At 46.5% G+C, this 10,282-nt stretch overlaps 1 long non-coding RNA gene across 1 annotated transcript; it reads left to right on the top strand.

The window, feature by feature from the left end:
• The first annotated feature begins 727 nt into the window (after positions 1 to 727).
• LOC120838253 lies at positions 728 to 8,845 on the top strand. The gene is made up of 3 exons (XR_005715058.1): positions 728 to 871; positions 3,399 to 3,452; positions 8,718 to 8,845. It is a non-coding gene; the product is annotated as an uncharacterized LOC120838253 (long non-coding RNA).
• Positions 8,846 to 10,282: the final 1,437 nt, after the last annotated feature.

Below are 10,282 nucleotides of genomic sequence, written 5' to 3'. Positions count from 1 at the left end.
GCCTTCGTCTTTACTGAATGTTCAAAAGCGTTTAAATGCGTACGAACAGGGAGTAGAGACAAAGGCATATAGCTTTTGCGTCCACCCACTAATCATTCCAAACCAGAGCTCGGTGTTCCGACGTCCTCTCGCGCTGCAGTACCCACCTCTTCCTCGAGTTCTACCCGCACATATATATATTTCGTGACCGTAACGAGCATGAAGATCGGGCGGCGTGTCCCCGTGTCGCTTTCAGGAGCCGGGAGGGTGCCGCGCTCTACGTACGCTTCGGGCCAGGTCCCCTCGCGTCGATCGAGCAGTCTGTTTTGGACCACAACCGGGACGTCGGAGCAGCAGACAGTCGGCTTCCCGCTCCACCGTGAGTGCTCGCCGACAGCGGGGCGTACACGGGGCAACAGTTAGCGCAGACACAACATCGAATATTTTTGTTTCTTTTTTACCAATGAATAAATATTTTTTAAGGTTCATCGAGCAACACTGGCGGTCGCCATTGCTTGGCAAGACCCTGTTTGTTTGTTTTTCCACAGTGATCACCCGATGTGAGGGGCTAAGCCGTCACATCCAATCCAATCCGATCCAATTGGACCGAAAGCGCGTGATTGGACCCGAGTCCTCGCCGAACGGTGACGCAGGGCTCGTTTTCAATCCGAGCCGAGCCGAGTTCACGTCGAATGCTGACGCGGTCCTCGCGTCCTCGTCGGAGAATGTGATCAACCAATGGAGGAAAGGCAACGCGCTCGTTGCCTTCCGCCGTGATTTGGCTGCGCGGTCAAGCTCGAGGCTTACGAGACGCCGAAGCATCATCGAAGGTAGAAAGCTCGCACTGGAGGCCAAGCGATCGTTGTCGTCTTGTTTGTGACCATAGCGACGGGTACGTTCAAGCACTGTAGCAGTAATGATGACATTTTCTTTTTTCAATCCCGTGGGAAAATTTGATTCCTTGTCTGCGCGAGCAGTGTCGCACTTTCTACAATGCCGCCGAGGCTTTCGTCTCTTTTTATTACTCGCTATACTTCGGTCTATCTTAAGAGAGAGAGAGAGAGTGCGGCACAAGCCAGTAGCCATCGGAGTCAATCGAGCGCTTAGAGTTAGCTTCGGGATCTTGCGGTTGGGCGTTGCGATGCGCCGAGCGGGAATTGGCTTGGATTGGCTCGGATGGCTTCTAGCATCGGCTGCAGCCCATATCAAGATGAAGTAAAGCCGAATTAGTATACACTCCGTGCGGGAACTATAGGGGGCGCTTTGAAAAACGCGCGCAGCGCCGCTAGCGGAGGAGCCGGCGTTCGACTGCGAGGCGCGTTCAGCAGCCTGCGGCGCCTTTTCGCATGCCAAGCTGTGGCGGCGGAAGCGTGCACGGACGAAACTTTTGCTTTTTGAGCCGATAAGTTGAGGGTGACGTTGCATGAGTGCTGGGGCAGAAGGGCATTTAGCTGTTCTCCACTTCTTATATATTGAGTTTGAGTCGTTATTAGGGGTAATTTCTCTAGTTGCGGCCGAAAAAGGAGTTGGAGCAATTTTTCGGAAAACAAGACGGCCGCCACCATAATTGCTCTGAGTGGGAAATTCATTTCGCTCGTCGCTGTAAACCTAGGACTGCTGGAACGATGATATTTGGAGGCGAGTGAGAAGTTTCTTTAAGACAGCAGATGTGAAAGTTATGTTTCTAACGAATAAAGAAATAAAGCTGTACGGGATATTCAATATTGGACCCAAAAGGTTGTGTTATAACGGGCTGTGCAAAGTGCAGATTTGGGCACACAGGTGCTTGGACTTGACAATAACATGACACAGCACTTATTATACAAAAAAAAAAGTGGCATAGGGAAACCAGGTGAAAATTTGGTTTGGGCGGCGTAACTCAATGGGAACCGGTTTTTACCATGAAAAGGCTGTCAAGAGAATACCACTGGTCGGGGGAGTTGGAGACTTTAGAGGTAGGAAGGGACTAGTGGACTGTACTTCCAATTGAAACAACTTTACGAAAGGTGGTTCCAAAGCCGAGAAAACAAAGTTCTCGGCCAACGCACGGTTTGGCCGCCAAGGGCTTTTGCGGTCAGCTGTTGTGTAATAACCCGTTGTGCGAGGTGCTGATTTTCGGCGCACAGGTACTTTGACATGACCGAAACTTGACACAACACTTATTATACCAAAAAGTGGTGACATAGCAAAACCAGGTGGAATTTTAGTTTGGGCAGCGTAACTAAATGGGAACTGGCTTTGACCGTCAAAGGCTGCCAGATAATACCACTCATCGTGGGAGGTGCACACTTTACAGGTAGGAAGGGACAAGTGGGACGGTACTTACAGTTCGAACCACTTTGCGATAGGTGGCTCTAAAGCCGTGAAAAAAAAAATTGTTGTCTACAGAACTCTGGGTGTCAGCGTTTCCACATCCAAAAGGAGCCTGATCAAGAAAGAAAGCTCACCACATAAACTTCCATACTCAAACGTCAAATTCTCCAGTGATTCCGAGTTTCATTGTTGTTTTCCATAGATTTACATTTGTCACTTTTTTTACCGTTCGAATCTTTCTTCGTGAAGTACACATTGCGTGCGATACTCGTCTAGAAATATCATCAACAGGTACTATGGGGACGAAACTTCTTTGGAGGGCATTCCTCCCTCCAACGAAATTCGCACTGCATACCCTCGAGTGTGGGATGGCATTTCAGTTCGTCCCATCGGCGCTGACACATGTAGGCGTTACTGGTACGAAAACAAACGCAGAGCGCAATGCGGCAGTGTAAAATATGTCAGCCGTGCCGACACTGTGGCAGACATCATCGGGAGACCAAATTTCTCGCGCCGTACGGCACGGCTCCATCGCTGTCGCTGTCCCACAAAACATCAACGAGGTGAAAAACTGTGAAACTTTGTCTCCACGAGATACGACGCATAACTATTGAAGCACTTAATGACGCAGCACAGGCAGCACTTCATGCTGTGAACCCAGCGCAACCGCACCACTCCGACTTCAACGCGTACCAACGTACGCGGCGTGGTTTCGGTTTCGTTTTCTCCGGGGTTCTCACTGCCTACCTTCGGTACCGGCCGCGCGGCGGCGCGCCAGTCGCGTCGCACGGAGTGTATAGGGCCCAATGGTACCTTAACTGTTCTATTGCACTAACGCGATGAATCAAATCCACTAAAAAAATGTTTTGGACAATCCGATCATGTAAATGAGGTGAAACATAATGCGGTGCGCGTGTTTTGTGGAAATATAAACGACGAAAGAAAGCTCTCTTCGAGCTTTCAGTATCAATATACGTCAGTAGACAAGGCCTTCGCTACGCTGCACGGATATCCTATATCTACGTATGGATATCATGCGCAATGGAGACGTGTTATCTATGACTACTATTGATATAATATACGAGTGACTATTTACCTCATTTCAGCACCGGGATCGGGTGACGCGGAGATTTCGGCCACAGACGAACAGCCTTCTACCGGTACGTCTTGTGTTCTTGGTATTTTGTTTTGCGCATACTTGTATCGTGGTGCTAGCAGAGTTCTATACGCCCGTACGGACGCAGAGAACTCAGTTTATCGAACTCAGTGTCAGTTTATAATATGCCAATTGATTGAGTCAGTCGACTCATTACTGAATGCTCGAGCGTCCGTTTGCTAAATGCTAATTGAAGTGTATTCCGAAATGGCGGCATAACGTCCCAAAGCGAGGATCACAGCAGATGGTAAAACTAAAAAAGAAAACCTTTGGTGTCCTCGTTAAACTAGCGCCACAAGCACCGGATTTTACAGGAACAAAGTTTGGAGTATTCTGACATAAGGATGCACCCCGCAGACAATAGAAGCTCAAACGCCTGATCCATCTTTTTTCTGCGTCTGCGGTCCGCACAAGCTCGCTTGTCTCCCAATTTGTCACATACATAGTTCCAAGTATGAGACCTTAACTTTGCATTTCATACCCAGTTCGGAACCACGGCTCGCTCAGAAACAATGAAGGACGCGAAAGAAGGTTTCGATTTTCAGCGATAATACGTGGGCCGGTGAAAAAAAAAAGTTTAATTGATGCCTAAAAAGAAAAAATAATTTTCCGAACGGTCGTGAGCCGCTTACCTGCAGTGATCTGAAGTTAGGCAGGCAAAGCACGCTTTACAGAAGATGTTTTTTCTAGCGGATGCAGTCGAGTCGCTTTCCCTCAATGCTTTGAAGATAAGCAGGCAAAGCACGCTTTACAGGAGATCACTTCCATTCGGAAGCACTTGGATTGTTCATTGTTAAGCTCTTTGCTGGATTCTAATTCAAACTTAATCTACAGTAAAATTATCTGTTCTATTGTCACTAGCAGTCACTAGAAAACTTTAAAAGGATGACAAAATATATTTTAAGGGCCTAGATGGGACTCGTATATTAGAAGAGAACTTTACCACGGAGAACTTTCAGCCTTTCTACTCTGGTGAAGGAAGACCAGCGAAGCTGTACTATGGTGGGAATGAAGTAATGGCCGGCCGCAAGTCGGCAAGCCAGAGTGGAAAGGCTGGAAAGGTTGCCGCCATCTATGATCGACGGTGGCAACCAGACATCCGGCAAGTCGATTATCTGGTAGCCGCCGTCGCTCATAGATGGCGGTAGTTGTCCAGAGTTTCGTGTCGTCATTTCTTTGCTGGCGGACACGATACGGGGGAAACTAGCCCTTAACAGCTCCGCTGTAAAAAAAATGTTTTCCGAGCAATATTTAGGTCGCCAGACGCCATTTAGGTGCGGAAGGTGGAGGTCGTAGCCCGCTAAGCCCTGCTCCGTGCTTACGTAGTGCTTACGTCTCTCATTGGCTAGATAGACGATTGCCGTGTAAAAGGTTGGTTGCAAATTTGTATCTGTGAACCCTAATAGTATTTTAATCGATATTTGTGTGCGTGTGTTTGAGAAACAAATTTTTCAGATGGAGTCATTTTGTTTTCAAATGTATTCTGAAATGTATTCTCCTGGTTTCGTTTGAAACCTTAACAAACATGGCTGGTGGCGTCTGCGGAGTGCTCAAAGAACGTAGCTCGCGTTCTTACGAGTGTTTCGTAAGTATTTAGACGGGGGCGAAATAGCAGACGATCGAAGGCGAAAACAGACGCCAAGTTATGGTGCCTCTGGAGCGCGTTCTTCGACTGGTGTGTTCAGCGTCCTATCCCGCCCATAGACTGAAAGTAGCCCCGAAGTTGCAACAAATGACACCATAAAATTCGGAATATCATGTTGTCGAAAGTCGCGATCCTGGTGGTCGGGCGTAGAAACGCTGGCGAAAAGTACGAGCGAACGCGAGTGTCGCTGTCGTCGCAGCGTCCCATCCTCTGTCTGCACAAGCTTCCGTGAACTGCCACACTGGAGAGCGAACGGCAGCAAAACAGGCGTCTGCCGCATCTAGCACCGCTGCTGGGACACCGCCAGGATCGCGACCGGCGACAGCATGACACTTTTGTGACGTCATCAGGTGGAAATCGAGGGACCACTCTTTTAGACGTGGTATTTACGTCAGTCGGAGAGGCGTTCCAGGCACCACAACTACGAGCAGCTTTCACGTCCGCGTCTAACGGACACTGCAGACGGCGATAGACGGTGGTGGAATAGCAGACGACGCCGGAGGCTGCCGATCGTCTGCTCGCACGACCAGCAGGCGGTGTCAGACTCCAGCAACGTTGGGCTCCAGACTTGACGCACCGGATGTCGCGAAAAAGAGACACTAGACTTGTTGGCGTGTTTAGTCGAGCAGTCAAGCCAATCAAGTAGTAATGGGCGGGGCCACTGATCTGTGGGCGGGGCTTAGAACGGGCTCGGACCTCCATCTAAATTGCGCCTAACAAAGTACATATAGCGCATTTTTTTTTCTTTCGTGTGAGGATTATTTGAATTAATTACGTGTCCAAACTGTGCCCTCTATTTTGTTAAGTTAGTGTTTATCTTTAAGCTGTCAGATTCACACACCCAGTAATGGTCAAGGCCATATCAGATTCAGACCCTCCACGTACTCCTGGTCTTGCTGCGCATGCACAACCTTCGCTGGCTCGTCGCTAAGCTACGCAGCATGTAGCGAAAGTCACACGCTCCGTTGTTTGCATTTCGATGTATACCTTGATAAAACTCATAGACAAAATTAAACGATAACATATCAAAGTGATGCTTATTTTATTTCTGCGTTTCAGAAACTGCCTCGCTCGAAAGTATGTGAGCCTCAAACTCTCGTATTCTTAAGTAATCATGTCCCGATAGTAACCGTTTTTATTTCTCTACACGCCATTTCAGCGACGACGTAAGTAGTAGCCACGATGTTTGACTTGGCAAACTTCTCACGGGAGTCATACGTCTTGTGTCCAAACTGCGATATCGGCGACCCACAAGCACCCTTGTCCATTTCTTGAGCAACCGCCGCGCTACAGCGATTTGTTTCAAAGCAATAGGCGCGCCTGTCGCGCAGGGAAGCCTCCCTACTGTGGCGTCACCCATGTCTGGCTTCCTCACATTGCTCGTTGGCTCGAGTCACGATACACAAGCAGGATGCCGCAGGGTCATTTCATGCCAAAGGAGACGCGGCAATGTTTTCGTGTCTGGGATATGTACCAAAAAATTACTTTCGATAAAGAAGCCTCTGAGCTCCAAGAAAAGTACATTTAGTTTTTAAAAATAAAATTGATTTTTGCTGATATCATGCTGTAAATTTAAATTTGTATTAAACCCCAGTAGATGAAGGGGCCGTGTAAGAATTTTTCTACTTCTTCCTCCTTAGCTTTAATCCTCAACTCAAAGGCGAATTGACAAATGACGTCGTCGTGACATGCTTAGGTAACGGTGCGATGGCTCCAAGCTTCCACCGTGCTTTTTAAGCACACAAACTTGTCGTTCGCAAGTGACGATAAGTTCCGTTAGGGTATCCACTGGCCACGAACGCGAATCCAAATATTCGTCAACGGATTGAATGTTGACGAGTGCATACGTCCGGGTGACGGAGTTCTCGTGTCCAATGTGTCAGCTAAAGTCAGCTGACGTCATTTTGGAACCTCTGACGTGTTTTGGGTACCGCGGATGTATCGTAGTGAAAAGGCGGAGAGCTTTCAAAGAAAAGGAGGTACGAAATAGTCCGCTATATTTTCAGATGTTCGTATTGAAACGCTGGCTTTTGACTTTCTACCTCTTTCTTATGGCCCACTAAAGCATATGCGATTAGTAAAGTCCCAATTTAAAATAATTTATCCCAGCCCAAAGTTCGTTTCATGGCCCTTTAAAAAAAAAAAAAAAAACATTGTAAAGAAAAAGGGACGGTTGCATCCCCAAAACATTCGGTGGGCGACTAATTATTTAATATCCCAGAGATGAAAAAATGCCGCGTCTTCTTCGACATGAAATGACCCAGCTGTATTTCGTCTGTATATCTACGCCAAGAGGAGGCTCGCGCAGGTTCTATTTAACGAAGCTTCGGGACTTGATTGAGTTCGTCAACGTATTTAAAGAGAGTATACAAAAATTACCCTAGCAGCGCGTGTGTGCAATTTAGGCTCACGCGCGTTGAATGCATTCCCGCATGGTCTTGACGAAAATTGTCTAAGTGAGAGAAAGAACGAAAAGCACCTAATGTTTTCTTTTTAGATCACCGTGCATCAGCATAGTTTCTTTGCGCATTGGGTAAAACATTGAGTGACCTTAAGGCTGGTATTAAAAAGAAGCTAAAGCAATTCTTGAAAAAAAAAGAGAAAACGAGTTGGAGGTTAATTCTAGAGTATTTTATCCCGTAAATTTGAATATTACGTTCGTTTTTAAATGAAGATGTAACTAAACGTCAGAAAACAGAAAAATCCTCCGACCAGTCCTTGCGTCATAAAAGGATCTATCGACCGCCATGCGCGTGTCATATGCAAGCGTGCCAGGTATATTTCCCCGCACTGACACCGGCCGCGACGTCTTTTTTTGACCATTTTCAAAATAGCAAGAGTAAGCGCGCATATAGGAAGTATTCACTGGCTGCCATAGCTGTGTGCTCGACTGCTGAGCGCGTGCTGATGGCTAGCTTCCAGGGTTCTTTTGCAACGTGCATTACACACCGTCAAAATGGCTGGTTTTAGCAGCCTATTTATAGGGGCTCGTTCTGAGCATGCGCTCTAGACAGCACCCACAAATATGGCGCCCAGTGAATACTCCTTATAGCTTTGATACGCGCTGAAGATTCGCAACAGCGGAGATTCCGAAAACTACCTTTACGTGACGCTCTGAGGAAGGAGGGGCTTCAGCGCTACTTCGGAACTGATTTTTTGAAGCCTCTCTGCACCAAATTGAAAAATAAACTTGATATTTGTGATCCTGGAGGCCAAATGAAGTCGATTTAAGTGTTTTACTCAATTACGGAACCGTTTCAGTTTCCCTTTAATTTATGGCTAAAGCCTGCTGACCTAAATCGCAAGCGGGAAATGTCAAGGCACGCCCTTATTAGAATCAAGACGTTTTAACGTAAACACGCCAAGACGAGAGGAACACTGTGTTTTGCCCCGTTTGCACGCCTAGCCCGTGCTTTGACGCTCGTCCTCACGAAGACGGGGTCCTGCACGTTTCCGCGTGCACGCGTTTTTTTTTCGAAAGGAAATGGCGTTTTTGAGTCGCTTCCGGTTGATTGTTTTAAACACGACACTAAACGACACTGAAGACAGGCAAAAAAAAACATCGCTTTCGAAAAGCCGCGTGTGCACAAAGCAGAACGAGAAAGTTATCAACTCTGTTTTTAGCGGACGGAATTCGGAGGCTTCCTGGTGGCTGCTGCCGGTCGTGGTGCTCGGGGTCTGCGCCGGACTCGTGTTGCTCGCCGTTGCCGCCCTGGGCACGACGTACACCTATAAGATCGTCGTCTCTCGCATCGGAGGTAGGCATCTCGTAGCCCGATACTTCTTTGTAAACGAACCAATTAGGTACGCGATAGTATAACCCCCGAGGTCACGTGCCCCCCCCCCCCCAGGTCACGGACCCCCAAGGTCACGTGACCCCCTCCCCCTTGAGAACACGTGACCCTCAGTACCCTTCCCTCCTCCTCCTCAAGAGCTGCGCTCTAACTCGGCGTTACAAGGAGTTGTAAAAAGCTTTCGTTTTCTTTGCGTTTTAGGCTAAAAGTGTAACATAACGCTGTTTCAACTCCGCAGCTGACGAGAACCTTTCGGGGCCGCCACGTGGTAAGTTCGGAAAGTATATTTACGACAGTGTTGCACGTTCATATCTTCTAAACGTAACTTTATAAATGTTCGTATGCAATATTTTTCTAATATAAACCTTGGCGCTGAGTTTATTTTAAAACGTAAAAGTGTTTGTCACAACGTCTCCGTAGGTAGCTATTGTTCGGTACGAAGAATTTATACCACGCCCACGATAGGCTAATTTTTAAACATCGAGATTAAATTTTAGATGTCATATAATTTACACGAGATAGCTTTGGTGTTGAAAAGCCGGTAGTATAAAAAAAGGTGTTGTATCAGTCAATGGCGGAAAGTATACATGTTCTGACTACTTCATTTGTTCCGGTTGTACGCGTATTTTAAGAACTAATTCACATTTGTTGGTTTTAAATCGTATTTTCGATGCGATCTCTCGAAGATGCTTGTAGAAATTAATGCCTCTCATTTTTATTTCAGGTAAGCTTGCGCCAACGTATTTTACCCGTCATTTTATACAATGCAAATTTCTTTTTTTATTGCAGTTGACGGGACCATAACATATCCGACTGGACCAGACGGTAAATAAAGTTGCTAGAACCAAATAAGTCAGTAAACTGAAAAAAAAAAACGCAAACATACACGACAAATTTAATTTTTAGGGCACAAATTTCCCCTCGAAAAAGATGGCGGTATATGATATTGCAAACTTCACAATTTAATTTTTTTTTAGTATTCACAAGATTTGGTATAGTCTAATCATCCGAGTATTTCCTCAAAACGTATTTAGATTTCCCTAATGTTGACGGTCTGAAACTGATCATTACAAAAAATAGCACCTTTTCCCTGTAAAACAAAAAAAAAAAGAAGAAATTTTGATTTTTTTTTTTTGCGTAATTTTTGAACGTGGTTGATGCTGGAACTTCCTTGCCTGCCCAGTTATAATGGGTCTACTGGTAATTACCGAGCCTTGTCTTCCTTCTCGTTTGTATGTACCCTTTGAACGGCATAAAAGCCACATTAAACAAGCAATCGCTTAAACCAAAGCTTTCCTCTGTTTTCTAAGCACTGGCTTTAGGGCTTCGAACACCTTTCGCTCAGACTGACCCGTAGTGAAAACTGTACCCATACACCATAATAATGCAATTATA

The sequence above is a fragment of the Ixodes scapularis genome, unplaced genomic scaffold, assembly GCF_016920785.2.
Source record: "Ixodes scapularis isolate PalLabHiFi unplaced genomic scaffold, ASM1692078v2 PGA_scaffold12__126_contigs__length_90152505, whole genome shotgun sequence".
NCBI classification, from domain to species: Eukaryota; Metazoa; Arthropoda; class Arachnida; order Ixodida; family Ixodidae; genus Ixodes; species Ixodes scapularis.
This window is presented reverse-complemented; position numbering and strand designations above follow the sequence as displayed.